The 6,038-nt window shown below is 38.7% G+C and overlaps 1 non-coding gene across 1 annotated transcript; it reads right to left on the bottom strand.

Annotated features, from left to right (window-relative positions):
- Positions 1-5,415: 5,415 nt before the first annotated feature.
- On the bottom strand, positions 5,416-5,468 carry LOC123729350 (U7 small nuclear RNA). Its single transcript, XR_006761136.1, has one exon. It is a non-coding gene; the product is annotated as a U7 small nuclear RNA (small nuclear RNA).
- Between the last annotated feature and the right edge of the window lie 570 nt (positions 5,469-6,038).

Below are 6,038 nucleotides of genomic sequence, written 5' to 3'. Positions count from 1 at the left end.
GGATTTTTAGTAGATCTGTACCAGTATGGTGAACCCTTGGATTTAATAACTGGTTGGCAGCAATAACCTCAACCAAATGTGTTCTGTAGTGCGGTTAGACCTGCACAACGGTCAGGAGGAATTTTGGACTTTACAAAACTGTTTCAGTTCAGCAATATTCTTGGGATGTCTGGTGTGAACTGTTCTCTTGAGGTCATACCACAGCATCTCAATCGGGTTGAGGTCAGGACTCTGACTGGGCCACTCTAGAAGGCATATTTTCTTCTGTTGAAGCCATTCTGTTGTTGATTTACTTCTGTGTTTTAGGTCGTTGTCCTGATGTATCACCCAACTTCTGTTGAGCTTCAATTGGCAGACAGATAGCCTAACATTCTCTTGCAAAATGTCTTGATAAACTGGGGAATTATTTTTTCTGTCGATGATAGCAAGCTGTCCAGGCCCTGAGGCAGCAAAGCAGCCCTAAACCATGATGCTCCCTCCACCATACTTTACAGTTGGGATGAGGTTGGATGTTGGTATGCTGTGTCTTTTTTTCTCCACACATAGTGTTGTCTGTTCCTTCCAAACAACTCAACTGTAGTTTAATCTGTCCACAGAATATTTTGCCAGTAGCGCTGTGGAGCATCCAGGTGCATTTTTGCAAACTATAGATGTGCAGCAAAGTTTTTTTGGACAGCAGTGGCTTCTTCCGTAGTGTCCTCCCATGAACACCATTTTTGTTTTACTGTTTTACGTATTGTAGACTTGTCAACAGAGAAGTCAGCATGTTTCAGAGATTTCTGTAAGTCTTTAGCTGACACTCTAGGATTCTTCTTAACCTCATTGAGCATTCTGCGCTGTGCTCTTGCAGTCATCTTTGCAGGACGGCCACTCCTAGGGAGAGTAGCAACAGTGCTGAACTTTCTCCATTTATAGACAATTTGTCTTACCATGGACTGATGAACATAAAATCTTTTAGAGATACTTTTGTAACCCTTTCCAGCTTTATGCAAGTCAACAATTCTTAATCTTAGGTCTTCTGAGATCTCTTTTATTCGAGGCATGGTTCACATCAGGCAATACTTCTTGTGAATAGCAAACTCAGATTTTGTGAGTGTTTTTTATAGAGCAAGTCAGCTCTAACCAACATCTCCAATCTCGTCTCATTGATTGGACTCCAGGTTAGCTGACTCCTGACTCCAATTAGCTTTTGGAGAAGTCATTAGCCTAGGGTTTCACACTTTTTCCAACCTACGCTGTGAATGTTTAAATGATGTATTCAATATAGACAAGAAAAATACAATACTTTGTGTGTTATTAGTTTAAGCACACTATGTGCAACACTATTTGCAACTATGTGCAACATAGCTCAGGCAGTAGGAAGCTCTCTCATCCATTTACATGCAGATGTTACAGTCTTATAAATGCTCTACAACAAAGCTTTCTTAGTATCCAACAAGCTTTCTTTACCCTTATCCTTGTTCTGAACACCTCCAAAACAAAGGTTATGTGGTTTGGTAGGAAGAATGCACCTCTCCCCACAGGTGTGATTACTACCTCTGAGGGTTTAGCGCTTGAGGTCGTCACCTCATACAAGTACTTGGGACTATGGCTAGACGATGCACTGTCCTTCTCTCAGCACATCAAAGCTGCATGCTAAAGTTAAATCTAAACTTGGTTTCCTCTATCGTAATCGCTCCTCTTTCACCCCAGCTGCCAAACTAACCCTGATTCAGATGACCATCCTACCCATGCTAGATTACAGAGACATCATTTATAGATCGGCAGGTAAGGGTGCTCTCGAGCGGCTAGATGTTCTTTACCATTCAGCCATCAGATTTGCCACCAATGCTCCTTATATGACACATCACTGCACTCTATACTCTTCTGTAAACTGGTCATCTCTGTATACCCATCGCAAGACCAACTAGTTGATGCTTATTTATAAAACCATCTTAGGCCTCACTCACCCCTATCTGAGATATCTACTGCAGCCCTCATTCTCCAGATACAACACCCACTCTGCCGGTCACATTCTGTTAACGGCCCCCAAAGCACACACATCCCTGGGTCGCTCCTCTTTTCAGTTTGCTGCAGCTATCAACTGGAACGAGCTGCAACAAACACTCAAACTGGACAGTTTTATCTAAATCTGTTCATTCATGGACACTCTTACTGACAGTTGTGGCTACTTTGTGTGATGTATTGTTGTCTCTACCTTCTTGCCCTTTGTGCTGTTGACTTTGCCCAAAAATGTTTGTACCATGTTTTTGTGTTGCTACCGTTGCTACCATGTTGTTGTCATGTTGTGTTTCTACCATGCTGTGTTGTCATGTTTTTCTGTTATGTTGTTGTCTTAGTCTCTCTTTATGTAGTGTTTATGTAGTCTCTCTTGTTGTGATGTGTGTTTTGTCCTATATTTATATTGTATTTAAAAAATATATATTTTTATCCCAGGTCCCCGTCCCCGCAGGAGGGCTTTTACCTTTTGGTAGGCCGTCATTGTAAATAAGAATTTATTCCTAAATGACTTGTCTAGTTAAATAAAAAACTATATATATTATTTTTTTTTGTCTATTGTTGTGACTTAGATGAATATCAGATCAAATTTGATGACCAATTTATGCAGAAATCCAGGTAACTCCAAAGGGTTCACATGCTTTTTCTTGCCACTGTATATGGGCAGAAAGCTTACGTTCTTGTTAATCTAACTACAATGTCCAATTTACAGTAGCTATTACATAAATAAATACCATGCTATTGTTTGAGGATAGTGCACAACAACAAAACACAATTATCACGGCAACTGGTTTGATACATTCACCTCCAAAGGTAAAAAATGTACTTACATTCAGTAATCTTGGTCTGACTCCTGCAGACTTCATGCAAAATATTGTGTAGTGAGGTAATTCTTCACTGTATCAGTCTGAAACTTTGAACACACTGCTGCCATCTTGTGGACAAAATCTAAAGGCCACCTAGGCTTTTATCTTAAAACCTGTTAGGGCTAGGGGGCAGTATTTGCACAGCCGGATAAAAAAACGTACCCGATTTAATCTGGTTACTACTCCTGCCCAGTAACTAGAATATGCATATAATTGTTTGATTTGGATAGAAAACACCCTAAAGTTTCTAAAACTGTTTGAATGGTGTCTGTGAGTATAACAGAACTCATATGGCAGTCAAAACCCTGAGACAAATCCTGACAGGAAACTGAAATCTGATGTGTGGATATCACTTCAAACATTTGCCATTGAAACACACAGGGGCTTGCGATTCATTTAGCACTTCCTATGGCTTCCACTAGATGTCCCCAGTCTTTACAAAGTGGTTTGAGCCTCCTACCATCAAAATTGACTGAAAGAGAGGATGTTTACCTTGGTCACAGGGGATGGGCCATTACCATTGTGACGTCGGCGTCCATGGGTACTCTCCCTTTTCGAAACGTTTTGAAAGACAATGCAACCGTCCCAATGTAATATTATTGAAGCCCTGGTTGAAAAAACCCCTAAAGATTTATGTTATACAATGTTTGACATGTTTGAACGAACTTAAATATATATTTTTTGCTCATTCCTGACGACAAGTCAGACGCACACGGTACATTTTCACTAGCCTTCGGAGCGCGTTAACACTATTGGGACATAAATTATTAACTTTTTTGAACAAAACTACATTTGTTATGGACCTGGGATTCCTAGAAGTGCCTTCTGATAAAGATAATCAAAGGTAAGGGATTATTTACAATAGTATTTTTGATGGTTGATCGTTCCAAGATGGCTCCAACATAGACTTATTTTCTGGGCATACCACGTCGTTTATTGCAAAGTGTGATTTCCCAGTAAAGTTATTTTTAAATCTGGCAAAGAGATGGCATTCAAGACATGTTAATCTATAAGTCTTTGAATGACAATATTACATTTTAACAATGTTTTCGAATAGTAATTTTGTAAATTGTAGCGCTGATCATCGGAAGCATTTGAGGGAAAAGATTTTCTGAACGTCATGCGCCGATGTAAAATGCTGTTTTTATATATAAATATGAACTTTATCGAACAAAAAATGTATGTGTTGTGTAACATGATGTCCTAGGAGTCATCTGATGAAGGTTGTCAAAGGTTAGTGCTGCATTTAGCTGTGTTTTGGGTATTTGTGATGCATGCTAGTTGCTTTGAAAATGGCTGTGTGATTATTTCTGGCTGGGTACTCTGCTGACATAATCTAATGTTTTGCTTTTGCTGTAAAGCCTTTTTGAAATCGGACAACGTGGTTCGATTCAGGAGAGGTGTATCTATAAAACGGTGTAAAATAGTCATATGTTTGAGAAATTGAAGTTATAGCATTTATGAGGTTTTGCATTTAGCGCGAAGCGATTCCACTGGCTGTTGATTAGGGTGGGACGCAAGCGTCCCACTGGCCCAGACAGGTTAATATATGGCCTTTCTCTTGCATTTCAAAGATGATGGAGGAAAAAAAAGAAAATAGAAAACACTTGTTTTGTTTTTTGTATTATATTTTACCAGATCTAATGCGTTATATTCTCCTATATTAATTTCCCATTTCCACAAACTTCAAAGTGTTTATTTTCAAACGGTATCAAGAATATGCATATCCTTGCTTCAGGTCCAGAGCTACAGGCAGTTAGATTTGGGTATGTCATTTCAGGCAAAAATTTAAAGAAAGGGTCCAAACCTTACTACTCAATTCATCTGACGTGCATCAATCACTCCAGGGATGTTTTTTATTTCTTCCATTTTAACTTCCCACGAAACCCCAGATGTTATCCCATTGAGGGGTTTCCTTCTCCAAAGCTCTATGTATGACCTCTGTAACATCAAACCAATTTCCAACTTTTGTCTGCTAACTTTGAACTGTAACCTTTTGACGATACTGAAACAAAGTTTTAAAGAGGAATTGGGCTTACGCAGGCATTCCAGGATGTGCAGATGTCACAGACAAGTCACAGACAGAGACTGTAAACAGCTCAAGCCAATGCTCAACGAGGATAGAGGCTTGAGGTTAAATAGTAGATACTCCAGTCCCCTCAAGGTTCTGTGGTAATTCTCGCCAAGTTTAGTTTAGTGGAATTGCTCCTCATCACAAAATATGCCTCTGGTTAGAGCTACCCACATGAAAAAAATTGTATAGTGTATACAGTGGTAGGAATGTTTTTTCATCGGACTATACTGTAGTATTCACTGTAGTATACTGTAAAATGTACAGTTAACTATAGTATAAATACTGTAGTAAAAAAAGAGTACTATATACTATTGTTATTACTGTAGTGTTTTTGCGGACTGTAGTACGGTATACTGTAGTTTTTACTGTAGGGTTTTTGCAGACTAGTATACTGTAGTATTTACTGTAGTGTTTTGGGGGATATTACTGTAGTATTTACTAAAGTGTTTTTGTTTTATTATCTTTGACATAGAAGTTGGGGGCTTTCTCCTTGAGGAAACCTACTGGAGAAATACTAAATGAGCACATTTTCCTTAACCTGTAGGTAGGTAGGTACTGTAGGTAGGTAGGACTAGGGTCTGAACGGAGAGTTCAGAGCTTCTGCTCTTTTCTTCTAACCTGTAGGAAACAAAATATATGGTCTATACTTGGCATGTAGTTTTCTCACTTATGGGTGGCGCAAATTGGGATATAGTGGAAGGGAATGGGCAGGGTATATGGAAATGAAATACTGTAGTATTTACTATAGTTAAAATAAATTGAGGACTGTATTGTTTTTGTGGACATTTCTGTATTACTTACTACAGTGTTTTTTGTGGATAATACTGTAGTATTTCCTATAGTATTCTACAGTATACTACAAAATTCTTTACATAGTACTACACACTATCAAGGGATACTACAGTGTGTAGCATAGTACAGTATACAACAGTTTACTCCAGAATTATATAGTAAGTACTGTAATATTTTATAGTATACTGTAGTATTTTTTATATGTGGGTAGCTACTTTCCCAGGCAATGCAGACTTGGGCTGAATCCATCTAGGTTTCTCTGGTTTCCTGGAATGTGATAGGTTCACTGTTCACAGCAGATTGGTTCA

The sequence above is a fragment of the Salmo salar genome, chromosome ssa20, assembly GCF_905237065.1.
Source record: "Salmo salar chromosome ssa20, Ssal_v3.1, whole genome shotgun sequence".
NCBI lineage: Eukaryota > Metazoa > Chordata > Actinopteri > Salmoniformes > Salmonidae > Salmo > Salmo salar.
The sequence above is the reverse complement of the archived record's forward strand: the minus strand, read 5'-3'. Positions and strand labels throughout refer to the sequence as shown.